The following is a 14,825-nucleotide window of genomic DNA, read 5'->3' on the forward strand; positions in this document are numbered from 1 at the left end:
AAGGTGGCAGGGTATAAAATTAGTACACAGAAATCACAGGCATTTTTATACACCAACAATGAAAGAGAAATTAAAGAAACAATCCCCTTCACTATTGCAACAACAACAATATAAAAGTGCCTAGGAGTAAATTTAACCAAGGAGGTTAAAGACTTGTACTCAGAAAGTTATAAGACATTGATAAAAGAAATCAAGGAAGATACAAACAGGTGGAAGCATACTCATGTTCATGGTTAGGAAGAATAAACATCATTAAAATGTCTATATTACCCAAAGCAATTTATAAATTCAATGCAATACCAATTAAAATATCAACAATATATTTCAAAGATATATAACACATATTGCAAATATTTATATGGAACCAAAAAAGAACACGAATAGCCTCAGCAATCTTGAAAAAGAAGAATAAAGTGGGAGAGATCACACTTTCTGATATCAAGTTATACTACAAGGCCATCGTACTCAAAACAGCTTGGTATTGGCATGAGAACAGAAATAAAGATCAATGGAACAGAACAGAGAACCCAGAAATAAACCCACACCTTTATGGACAATTGATATTTGACAAAGGAGGTAAGAGCATACAATGGAGTAAAGACAGCCTCTTTAACAAATGTTGTTGGGAAAATTGGACAGCTACCTGCAAGAAAAAAAAAAGAAACTAGACCACCAGCTTACACCAAGCACAAAAATAAACTTAAAATGGACAAAGGACTTAAATGTAAATCGTGCATCCATAAGTATCCTAGAAGAAAACTTAGGCAGTAAGCTCACAGACATCTATCACAGCAATATATTTGCTGAATTATCTCCTCAGGCAAATGAAATGGAAGACAGGATAAACAAATGAGACTATATCAAACTAAAAAACCTTTGCACAGCTAAAGACAATATGAACCAAATAAAAAGACAAACCACACAATGGGGGAACATATTTGACAATACATCTGATAAGGGATTAATAACCAAAATTTATAAAGAACTGATAAAACTCGACCAGGAATTCGAACAATCCAAACAAAAAATGGGCAAAAGAAATGAATAGACACTTCTCCAAAGAGGACATACAGATGGCCAATAAACAGATGAAAAAATGTTCAACATCACTAATCATTAGAGAAATGCTGATTAAAACCACAATGAGATATCACCTCACACCAGTCAGCACATGATAGTGCTAGGAGGATGTGAAGAAAAGGGAACCCTCCTGCACTGCTGGTGGGAATATAGACTGGTGCAGCCACTGTGGAAAACTGTATGGAGATTCCTCAAAAAATTTAAAATGGAACTGTTTTTTGACAGAGCCATACCACTTTTAGGAATATTTCCCAACATTACTAGATCACTGACTTAAAAGAGGAAATGCACCCCCATGTGTTGGGGACCCCGAATAAATAGAGTATTTGCAATTTGGACAGAGGTGCTGGGCCCAAACCCCACCTCACTTGCCTAGTTAAGAAAGAGCTTCATCTGATTCTAGTTTGTCTCACCCATGTTCTCCAGAGGAGGCTGGAAGCTAGTTTCTCATTGGTATAAAGTAGATTTGGTTGCTATGGTGGGGCTTGTCTTTGAGTTGCCTTGGAAACTTAATTGAATTGCTGATGGACCACAGTTTTTCTATGAATAAAAGTGGATGTGCTTCTGGGAGCAGGCATGTTATGGCTCAGGAACAGTAGAGACTCTTTGCTATGGCGTCCTCTCGAACTCATCAGTGATATATATATATATATATATATATATATATATATATATATATATATATATATATATATATATATATCTTTAAGTCTCTGTCTATCATTTATTTCAATTTCATACCTTTTCCCCTTTAAGATCCCATAATAGACTTGTCATGGCTGGACCAAGACACCAATGTTTATGGCAGCATTGTTCACAATAGCAAAAATCTGGAAACAACCCAAATGTCCATCTGGATGAGTGGATTAAAAATCAGTGGTACATATATACAATAGAATATTATGGGGCCGAGAAAAAGAAGAAAATGTTACCTTTTGCGACAACATGGATGGACCTGGAAACTATTATGTTAAGTAAAATAAGTCAGGCAGAGAAAGGAAAATATCATATGACCTCACTCATTTGAAGAATCCAAGGAACAACGTGAACTGAGGAATGGAATTAAACCTGAAGGAAAGGGGGGAGGGAGCTTTTGGGAGGGGGGAAAGGGAGATATTTAGGAGAATATGGGGGAGGGGGGATGCATTCAGGGAGACACTAGAATCTATGTAAACACCATAAATAAATAAAAACAAAACAAAATAATAACAGTTAACATTTCTGGAGTGTCAAACTTCACTAAAAACATTCTGTGCATTATCTCATTTATTCTTCAGAGCAACATGGTAACAAATTATTAACATTATTCTCATTTTTTGGAGCAGGAAAGTGAGGCTAAGAATGCTTATATAAATTGGCTAAGATAAAACAGAGCATAAATAACTGTGATTTAAGACCATTTTTTTCTCTTTTTTTTTTTTTTTTTCTGAAGCTGGAAACAGGGAGAGACAGTCAGACAGACTCCCGCATGCGCCCAACCGGGATCCACCCGGCACGCCCACCAGGGGCCACGCTCTGCCCACCAGGGGGCGATGCTCTGCCCATCCTGGGCGTCGCCATGTTGCGACCAGAGCCACTCTAGTGCCTGAGGCAGAGGCCACAGAGCCATCCCCAGCGCCCGGGCCATCTTTTGCTCCAATGGAGCCTTGGCTGCGGGAGGGGAAGAGAGAGACAGAGAGGAAGGAGGGGGGGGTGGAGAAGCAAATGAGCGCTTCTCCTGTGTGCCCTGGCCGGGAATCGAACCCGGGTCCTTCGCACGCTAAGCCAACGCTCTACCGCTGAGCCAACCAGCCAGGGCTAAGATCATTTTTATTTGACTCCAAAGTCAGAGCTTCAAAACTATGGAATATGTCTAAACTAAGTAGACTCAAAATCCAACCACTTCTTACTGATCCGTATAATACACTAGACAGTATGCCAGGCTATTTAATTCACATAAACCATTCTAAAATGAGTGTTAGTATCCCAATTTTTACATATAGAGAAATATAGAAAAGGGTAATGAAGAAAGTGAGTACTAAAGCCAGGATTTATATCTAGGTTTTCTGTTCCTTCTTCTTCTTCTTTTTTTTTTTTTTTTTTACGAGACAGAGAGGGAGTCAGAGAGAGGGATAGACAGGGACAGACAGACACACAGGAACGGAGAGATGAGAAGCATCAATCATTAGTTTTTCGTTGCACATTGCGACACCTTAGTTGTTCATTGATTGCTTTCTCATATGTGCCTTGACTGCCGGCCTTCAGCAGACCGAGTAACCCCTTGCTTGAGCCAGTGATCTTGAGTCCAAGCTGGTGAGCTTTTGCTCAAACCAAATGAGCCCGCACTCAAGCTGGCGACCTCGGGGTCTCAAACCTGGGTCCTCGGCATCCCAGTCCGATGCTCTATCCACTGCGCCACTGCCTAGTCAGATGGTTTTCTGTTCCTTCTAACAGTGTCACTGAATGGATAGATACAACTACACCAGTATATAGGATTGCACATACATACTGATAGCAACATCTATAACTATAAGGTATTTATAAAATCTCTGAATTAGGCTTCTCCAGAGAAAAAGAATATATAAAGAGATTTATTGTAAGGGATTGAGTCATATAATTATGGATGCTGAGAAGTCCGAAGATCTGTAATCAGCAAACTGGAAAGTCAGGAGAGTCAATGGTGTAGTTCCAGTCTGAGTCCAGATTCCTGAGAGCCAAAAGAGTTGATGGTGTAAATGTTACTTTAAGTCTGATTTTAAAGTTGGGAGATCTATGTCTCAGCTCAAAAAAGGTAGAGCAAATTCTCCCTTATTGCAACATTTCATTCTATTTAGGCCTTCAGTCGATGGATGAGGCCCGCTCACATTTAGTAAAGCAATGGGCTTTACTCAGTCTGCCCATTCAAATGCACACATATCCTCAGGACACACATATCCTCATGCACACATATCCTCAGGACATACCCAGAATAATGTTAACCAAATATCTGACATCCTGTGGTCCATTCAGTATGACAAATAATATTAACCCTTACATGTCCTGTTTTGAAGACCATGATAAGAACTATACAGGATCAAATAATAATAATTATATATATAATATATATATAATTATATATATATTATAAATATAAACATATATGGAGGAAATTTCTTTAAAATCAAATCTGCTTTCAAATCTATTTTCACCACTGCTTCCACATAAAAACTCTTGCTGTAGACATAAATTTTAGAGGTAATCTCATTGAACTATTTACCTGGTCCACGAATCACTTCCTCAACATTCTTCTACTTAAACACCTTTCGTGACTGTAAACTCATTATTATTTGAAGTGGCCCATATCGTTTTCAGAAAACATCATGTTGGATAACTCTTTATTATGATAAACAGTGTCTCTGACATTATAAAAAATTAAAGCTAACAGAGATTTTAACCATCAACAAAAATGTTCTTATTTTAAACCTATAAAATAAACCATTGTGGTATGAACACGATCAGCACTGACAGCAGAACCCAGTTTCTTTCATTTCTACTTTAGTACATTTCCACTAATGCACTTCAGTTCAATCGGCCCAGCTATGACAGTCTTCTATCTGAAAGTCCTTCTGATATTAGGGAGCAATATGTATGTTTTCCAATTTTCCCCTACCCTCTAGGTTCTTCTATGTAACATCTCTAGTTTCTTTAGCTATTCCTCATGTGACATAACTGTCGAAAGCACTTTTATTTTCATCTCTCCTTTGTGTTAATGTTTTCTTTAAAATATACTATTTAAATATGAACTCACTATTCCTGTGCAGAATGGTGGTAAAGCAGACCTATCACCTCACCTGAATGCAGACTGAGATTACATTCATTTTTGGCAATTACATGTTTTGCTTCCAACCACAACTATCCTTTGCTTTATTTAAAGTATAAGACATTACATTTAATTCTACCATATATGCATACCATATTTTCAACATATTAAAATCCCTTGTTTTCATATTTGTCACCCAACAGGTAAGCTTGTCTTTTTAAAATATTTCAATTTTTCTTATTTTTTTTCTAGGAAATATATCATTGATGCTCTAATTGTAACAAGAAATAAAATATGCATTTACTAAGGTCAAGATAAAAGGCAACACCGATATTATTACAGAACCAACAGTCTCAATCCTAGTTTGAAACATGCTTACCTAACCTCTTTGCAGGAGGATTCTTCAGCCTAAGTCTCCCAATTGACTATTGGCAATAATTTATCTCAAAGGGTGCTAAGGACATGAATGGTTAAATAATGTTTAAAGAAACTTGCACAGTGGAATGTTTCATGTGCTATAATATTTGTGTCATCAGTGATGTGTTTCTTTAGCATCTTGTTAGGATGTAATGCCGTTCTGAACTCGCCAAATACATTCAATAAATACTGGTTGATTCCTGAAACTATATCAATATCTGTATCACAGAATTAATTGAAAGCTGGGCATAACTGATGCATTTAAGAACGTATAGCAAAAATTAGTCAAGTAGAGGCTCTACTATAATACATAAGAATTTTCCCCCTTTGATGTAGTTTTTAGAGGCAAATGGTCATGACTAAATTATTTCAAAGCTATTTATTTAATTAAATTAACTGAATATATTATTTGCTGGAATTAGAAAAACTAAGTGGGCTCCACATTACTGAACTTTCGAGTGACTCCTTAGGATAAAATTATAATTACAACTTATATTATACCTTATACATGTGTTCAAATTTTCTTGTAAAACCCTTATCCCAAAACTCCCACTCCCCTTAAAATACAATATTTCTTTGATGCATGCATAAGCAAATGTCATATTGTAAAATGATAGTACTTGCATGAAAGGCACTTTTACAGTCACTGTTTTGTTTTGTTTTTTTATTATAGCTGCAGAACCACTGAATCGAAGCAACATTCTTTTATAGACAAAATGAAACATTTCTTTTGTGTTTATCCAGTCCAGTTGGAAACTTTTGTAATGAGCTCTCACATAGTAGTGCTTATTCTCAGAAAGTTTTTCTGATACCTGCAGAGTGCAATCTCTTTGAATTTAGACATAAAAATTCTGGTTTGCTAAGCACTAGACTGATCCTATTGTTGTTCCCAAGCTTACATTCTCTAGGAGATCTCTCCGAAGATGTAAAGAAAAGTGATCAAATATTTACCTTATAAATAATATTTGGAAAGACCACATAACACAGTATCAATTGATTTGTGTTTGTGATGAAAAGAAAAGAAAGAGAATTTCAGACAAATTTCCCTTCATCAAGAATCCAACATTTCTTTCTGAGTCTGTAACTTATCCAACTGTTTTATCTTTGTTATATCAGCAAAGCTCTCTCATAGAAGAACTCACATACCAGATGATGTGCTTTAATCAAAAATAGAATCTAAAGGCAAACTCTGTCAAGAAAAGCGATGGTCCACATTTGGATTCCAAATCTGAATGTGTTAATTTTGAACTTATTGCTCAATGAAAGACTACCTAGACAGAAAATCTAGAAAGCATTGACCAACAAATATAGTGGGGCTGATGGGTAACAGTTGAATATGGTTGTTGTTTTTTTCCTCCAGTTCTAAGTTAATACTCTGCTTTATATGTTAATGCTCTATCTTATCTGTTCTTATATAGGAAAGACATTTTTAGTATATTAAGTGAAATGTTTATAAAAGTTTACATTTTCTAAAAACCTTTTATACTGTCTGAATGCAAAAATAATGCTCACAATTCACAAAGTTATATGCCCTCTTTTGTTCTGGTTTATGTTATAAATGATGATATCTGGCATCATATATTTTGATTATTTTGTTTGTTCTTACTGCTTTCAAGAATATAGGAAATATTAATATATGGCAAATAATAGTAAAAAGGAAATTTTTTTGTGTGATATCACCAAGGAATTGAACATTAAATAAGCACTATATTCTGAAGTAGTTTGTTAAGGTATAGAATTTTCTTAGAGAGTGAAAAATGTTTAAACTCAAAAAGTTCACTATTCTTTCCTCATATAGTATGGCGTATTATCAGAAAACTATTTACTAATCAGAAAAGTAATTCACCTGGCCAGGTGGTGGTGCAGTGGATAGAGTGTCAGATTGGGACTTGGAGGATCCAGGTTTGAAATGCCGAAGTCACCAGCTTGAGCACAGGCTCACCAGCTTGAGCATGAGGTAGCTGGCTTGAGCATGAGGTAGCTGGCTTGAGCATGGGATCATAGACATGACCCATGGTTGCTGGCTTGAGCCCAAGGTCACTGGCTTGAGCAAAGAGCTACTCATTCTGCTGGAGCCTCCCAGTCAAGGCAAATATGAGAATGCAATCAATAAACAACTAAGGTGAAGCAACAAAGAATTGATGCTTCTCCTCTTTCTCCTTTCCTATCTATCTGTTCTTATCTGTCCCTCTATCTGACTCTTTCTCTGTTTATTTAAAAAAATATTCAGCTGGTGTTTCTGGTACAAAGATTTAAATTATGTTTTGGTTATTATCAACATCAACACAACAGTTTTGTGAACTGAGAGGTTATGTAATTGTGTGTTTCAGATTTGCTCTCACTTTGAATCTTTTCTGCCTTCCCTTATAGTCTGGAAAAATAACTCATTCCTACCTCACAGCAATAAAGTGAAAGATAATACAATGGGGAAATGTTCTGTATAACAATAGGCCCTATTTAAATGCCCATGGAGATGTTTAGAAGAAGACGAAAAGCTATTGTACTTAGCACTTCATTTCTTTCCTATCCTGAAACTCTTAGTGTGTTTTTGGACTGAATGAATCTGATGTAAATGGAAGATGGAAAGTGAGACAAGAAGGGGAGAGACCCGGATGTGTTAGAACTGTAATGGTAAAACTTCACTGCTGGTTTTATCAAAATATTTTCATAGTAAAATATACCCTCTAGGGAAGCATTGACAGATGGAGTAAAGTAAAACAATCCACCATACCTGAGAATCCTGCACAGTGCCAGCTGGATCCATTAAGAGGCTGTGAAGAAATGTCAGTCATTATTAAGGGAAGTCCTCTGAGACCAGGAGGCAGAAGATTGGTTTGCAAATGCCTCCCCTGCAGGGACTCTGGTAATGTGCTGTAATCTGAACCTGTGGCCATCATTCATTGAATCCAGTGCTAGTGGATCATTTTGTGTAATACAGCTCCAACTAGTACTGACGATCCATTGATTGTATTTCATGAACCTACTCAATTCATTTGGAAATACAAGGGGTGGATGTTCGCTCAAGGCATTATATAATACTTCTCTCCTGAGGATTAATGTGTTAGCATTTGTAATGCACACTGAAGATGAAAATTGCTATATAAATAATAGCCATTATTCCGTGGTACACACAGCAGCAGCTACTTCATTAGGAAAGGAAAAATAAAAATAAAATAAAAAGACAGCAGTACATGACCATGATAAAAAGTCAGATGCAGACTTCTGCACCAGATGTACCTTCCACTCTACCATGCATGAAAGTAAGGCAGTTGTTTAAAATAGGTTCAAGTTCAGTAAATCATATCGAATTAGAAAGAAAACTTCTTGTTTAGCAAAAAATCAAATATCTCTGCAACCGTACCATGGTTGCAAGATTGCATGTAGTTTAACATTGCATGTAGTCTTGGCCTGGTCCTAAACCAGAAGGTTGGCATAGCAATGTTTTGCTCACTTGCTGCCACTAGCCTACTGCTCTGGTGAGTGGAAAAGCCCTTGCTACAGTCACTGTCTGCCCCAAGGATTCTGGAATGACAATTCTCTCCATTGGGTAAAACTACTAATGATAAAACAAAACTCAAATGTAAATGGCAGTTCATTTGTAATTAAAGCACCAATCAAATTAAAAGCCTAGGTGGAAATGTGTGTCATCCAAACAGGCACACTGACCTGTCTTTAATTCCATAATTGAAACACTATAAGCCTCACAGTAGCAATTTTGTGTTTAAAAAGCTTCTTAATGCTAAGTAGTACTTCAGACCTGAGCCTTAAATCTCAGGGAGGCTCTAGACTAGAATACATTTCTAAATTGGTTGTTCCCGGATTATTTTATTTTACCCAACTTTAGAATGTTGGCATATATTTATCACCTACTACTATAATCACTTCAAGAAAAATAAAGTACATTTAAAATATAAGAAATAGGAAAGACATAAACACAGAATAAATGAGCTGTCAGAAAGGACACATAACAAACTTATGGCAAGTTACATAACCTGTCAATTCCTTTGGGTTTTCCATGTCTAAGAGGAGACAATATCATTTGTTATGAGCAGTAAAGAAATTAATGTATAAAATTCTTAGAGCAGACTGTGGCATCCTATATTTGAGACAAAAAAAATTTAACTCTTTCTCTCTTTTTCTCTCTCTTTGTGTGTGCATAAGTTCCTTACTAATTTTTTTAAATGTTTATTACCATGAACTGGTGATGACCTTATCTTGGATTAGCACTGGTCTTTAGACCTGCATTTGAAAACATTGGTCCAGAAGAACCTCCAGCAAGTTCTACTAAGGAACTGGACTATTTTGTAATAAGCAAAGGACCTCAAAGGAGAATAAAATGCTTCATCCTAATTAGTGTTGACTAAGAATGATTATCATGGTTATCAATATATACCAAGTCTCCAGTTTCATGTCATATGTTTTTATTGATTACTCACATGAGGATATAATTATACTACCTAACATTAATTGAACACTTAAGTCATCTCTCTTTCCTTTTTACTTCATTTTTAATGTTCAATTTATTAGCAACTTCAATCAAATGTAATTGCAAAAAATAATTCCAAACTCACCAGCTCCCTCAATATACTGCTAACACTCTAAGACTAGATGTAATCGTCTTTTGACTCTTTGTGTAATTTTCATCTTGACTGCCCTTTGTGCCTTCACCTTTGTTATATCTATAATCCCTTCTCCACACTGCCATCTGAATGATCATAAACAGAAATATATAAATCTTATAATGGATTTCTATTGCATATGTGATTTATTACAAAAGATATTAAAGGATAGGAATCAGAAGCCAGATGCAGAGATACAGATACAGAGGTTTCAAACAAAGAAACTTCTGTCTTCAGGGAGCTTGAGGCTCATAACGGTGCCATGTGAAAGTGTTTTGGTTCCCCAGTGTTAAAGCTCTGCAAAAAAGGGCTAATAAGCTGTTTTTTTGTGGAGGGGGGTTTATGGGTGCTTCATTCCATAGTCATAATTGACTAAATCATTGGCAGTTGGCGATTAATTCAACCTCGAGTTCCTGTCCCTTACCCAGAAATCAGGGGGTGGGATAAAAGTGGCAATCCCTCTAACCTCATATCCTTGGGTGAAGTCCAAAAGTCATTTCATTAACATAACAAAAGACCTTCACTGCTTTTAACACTTGTGAAACCTCAAGGGTTTTAAGAGCTATAAACCAGAAATGGAGATGAAGACCAAATACGTATTTCTTATTATGAATAAAAATATCACAGGGTGTTAAGACATGGACATATATTTTGGGGAAAATTCAACCACCATGGAAGGATAGATTTATATAAACTCTAATGATAATAGCTAATATTTATTTAGTGCATACTATGGCCAAGGTATTCTTTAAAGAACTAATTTAATTCTCATGATGACTAGATGTGATGGAAACTGAAGTATGGAGAGGTATTTTGCTTTTCCATGATCACATAGCATTGTGGAGCTAGGACTCAAAGCCGTTATGGCTCCAGAGTTCACGCTCTTAATTGCTCTACTATGCTGCTTCCTAATTATTGTTAATGCTATAATAATTGTTATAATAAATACAGTTGTTTTGTCTAGATATTGAGCATAGTGCTTTATAAGGATTCATCACATAATACTCACAAGCTAATAGGGCAATTACCTTTATGATTCCCAGTTTAGAATCAAGAAAACTGATGCTGAAAAAGCTTCTAGAGCTATACATATAAGAAACATTCGATTCCAAATGAAGTGCCCCAGCTCTAGAGTTGGTGGGCTTATGAACTTATAAAACACTAAATGATTCCTAAATTGAAATTTTTATTAATTCATCATTTTATCTCTCTTTCATAATACCTGTGTATATTATGTGCTCAATAAAATTTTGCTGAATGAATTAGATTAATAAGGCTACAATAATTGCAGTGTATCCTAGCTTGTTTCTCTGTTCTTACTTGTCAGTGTGTTAATTGCTGTCTGACTCTATCTCTTCCTTCATGTCCATATGTCATTACTGACAAGTACACCATTCTTCAAGGAATTCTGTAATGCAGCCAGATAGGTCTATGGAGAGATAGTCTTTAAGCAACATGCTCACAGGGAGTCATGCTCCAAACAAACATTCTCTCCAAACTAATCCAATTCAAATCATACTCTTATCAAACAATTTCTGAGAACAAACTGTAAGTCACAACAAATATGCTAAAAGTATTCCATCAGGATAGCCCATATGTCAGATCAACTGGATGTCAACATCTTCCCTACTCTGCTCATATTTCAATTATTAAGTAAAAAAAAAATTAAATCCTCCAATTACTGCCTAAGGAGGGAATTATAAAAACATGCTATCCACTAGCCTTGCTTTACATTCTCTCTTTGAAATTAATAATTAATGTAACTATCTAAAACCCTAAGTACAGATACCATTTAAAAATACTAATAAGAATTTAGAGGTCAGATTTAAATTTGCAACAATAGCATCACTTCCAAACGTAGATCTGTAAATATCAGCAGCAATGCCAGGCATATTGCACAACTCCAGGAGGTCGATATTCACATTACAGTCTAGTGAATGACATCCCCTGGAGTTTTCAGGTGTATAACCTACAGGGCAGTATCTGGAGACCCTGGTCAGCAGAACTAATTTAGGGTAACCAAGGAACAGTGCAAACAGGCAATTAATTAAAAGAGTGCTGATCCACACCAGCGATATTTCAAGTTTTAGCAAAGTGAAAGACACTGCTACACTTAACAGCTTGTTAAACGTGAGCACTAGTCAGACCTGGCTTTGATGAGCTAAGGGAATTCTAGTCAAGGGCAAAGCTCAAAAATTTGGAGTTTTATCTAAACCTTTTCTCAACTCTTCAAACCACCAGGTATTAGTTTCCTCAAGGGAACTAGCTTTCTTGTGAGATTTTGTTGTAATTTCGATTCAAAGTTGTTAAGAAGGGGGGAAAAATATCTTAAGAGACTAACTGAAGGCACTTCAGTACATCTAATAACAGCAGGAAACCTGCCCATGTATAAAGACCTAGGAGATCAAAGCCAACTCTGTAAAAAGGGAGGTGACCATGCTGGTTGTGGGGTTTAGCTGTTGGCAATTTGTGCCTCTGCCTCTCTTCCCATTAGGGAACAACTATAGCTTACTAACTCAACTTCAGTTATTCTGCTCCTCACCCCTGTATTTTCTGTTATATTTGGCTATTTTCTTCTACCAGTGGTTAACTAGCATTTAGTTTTTATTTAATAGTACCTCTGGCTTTGCTTTTGGTTTGAATATTCAGTGTCACATAGACAGTGAAAGTGAGAAATAGACATTAAAAAATGCTACACATGCCTGACCAGGCGGTGGCACAGTGGATGGAGCATTTGACTGGGATGCAGAGAACCCAGGTTCGAAACCTGAGATTGCCAGTTTGAGCATGGACTCACCAGCTTGAGCATGGGATCACTGGCTTGAGTGTGGGATCATAGACATGACCCCATGGTCACTGGCTTGAAACCCAAGGTTGCTGGCTTGAGCTCAAGGTCGCTGGCTTGAGCAAGGGGTCACTTGCTCTGTTGTAGCCCCCCAGTCAAGGCACATATGAGAAAGCAATCAATGAACAACTAAGGAGACTATGGAACTGCAACAAAGAGTTGATGTTTTTCATCTCTCTCCCTTTCTGTCCTGTCCCTGTCTGTCCTTCTCTTTGTCTCTCTCTGTCACACACACACACACACACACACACACACACACTATATATATATATATATATACACACACACACACACACTATATATATATATATACACACACACACACACACACACACACATCATTGCTCCTGTGTGCTAGAGCTAGATTTTAGTAACTTTGTTCATTGACTCAGTGTTTGATAGCAAAGATCATGCTACTAACTACTAAACTGTACTACCTTTTATCAGATATGTTTAAAAAGGTATTAAGCCCATTATTGTGCCCTAATTTACAAAGGCCACAACTAAAATATATACCCTGGCTTTTCCTCTCTTTCCCATTACCTCACTCATGAGGTAATGAAGACACAGAACCATGGCAAATAACCCGTGAGTTTTTCTATATAGATAAATATTCCCAATAAAGAATAAAACGGAAAGGAAAACCCAGAAATGTTAAATTGCTTTTCAGCCTGTCACAATCATTTTATTAATTCCTACTTCCCAAACCCCTAATCTCTGTACATATTTTATGGTGTGGAACAAGTGAAAGGCTGATTTTCAGGATTTCATTATCATCTTTAATCCTCATTGCAGAAGGAAAAGTTACAAAAACCTTTGTAATGAAAGTTTTTTCATTACTAGTCAGAGAGCCATTATTTTTATTTTATGGGAAAGGAAACATACAGTGAAGCAAAATTTCCTCATCTACTTTTCAAAGTCATCACAGCATTGAAGAGCTATTTGGGTGAACAATGACCTTAAAAAGGACTGCGTCTCCTTTATTGTTTCTTAAAGTGATCACAGATTCTGGCATCCAACTTAGTGGTAGTTATTTGTAACGTAGGCTAAGGAAACAATGGAAAAATTGCACTTGCATCTGACTCTGAATTGCAAATAACATACAGCTGCAGCACCATCAAATCCCAACATCACCAACGTGAGATAAAATGACGTTAAAATATTTGGAATATTATGAGCGTCTGTGCTGTCTTACTTGCCCAGGGTCTTGGGGGTTTTGTAAAGGAGATAATATATTTTTATTGTATTCCTCCCTGTGCCATCCTTCCCCAAATTCTTATTTTTCCCTGATATTAACAATGTGACAGGGATCTAAGATTTGTGGGGGCTGCACACAAATCAGGTCTTGGAAATTCACATGGCACATTCATACTTTACTCATTGTTTGGGTAGAAACCTGTGAGAACAATAATAATAGAGATTACTTGTTTGATTTTTGTCAGCTATGTATCAGTCTTCTTAGAATCATGTCTCTTCCTTATAACTATTCTTTACGTTGGGCAATACTAGTTTCATTTTCCAGAGAAGAAAACTGATTCTCTGAGATTTTGTAGGATTTAGAAATAAAATTAATGTTCATTTGATTTGTATTGTGGTCTAAATTCCATAACCTCCTCAAATCTAAATTTAATTCTATCTACTGCCATTAGATCTTTATTTATTTTTTGTCCTATCTTTGAAGAAAAAGAAATACACGGTTTTTGGTTTTTAAACTAATTTTCTCTTTTAATTCGTATTCTTTCTTTCTTGACTTAAAATAATTCCAATAAAGAATTATAAACTGAACTTTCTTATACCACAGATATTCCCCAGTCTGGTTTGTTGGTTTGAATTCAATACAGGGGCAAAGGTTCAAGTGAGTTGATATTCCAGCCACTTTAAACTGATCTCCTGTTTTCTCCCTCCTATATGTTTTCTCAGTTTCTTTTTCCCTTTAAGGAAGTAATGTGAACTCACAAGGTTGATATAGCATCACAGGAAAACATAAGCTCTGTTTTATTCTTTTGTCATCACTTTCTTTTAGTGAAGAATCAAAAAAGGAAAACTAGTTTATGGGAATTCTGTTCCTCAATTGTCCACACTAATA

The sequence above is a fragment of the Saccopteryx bilineata genome, chromosome X (assembly GCF_036850765.1).
Source record: "Saccopteryx bilineata isolate mSacBil1 chromosome X, mSacBil1_pri_phased_curated, whole genome shotgun sequence".
Lineage (NCBI taxonomy): Eukaryota > Metazoa > Chordata > Mammalia > Chiroptera > Emballonuridae > Saccopteryx > Saccopteryx bilineata.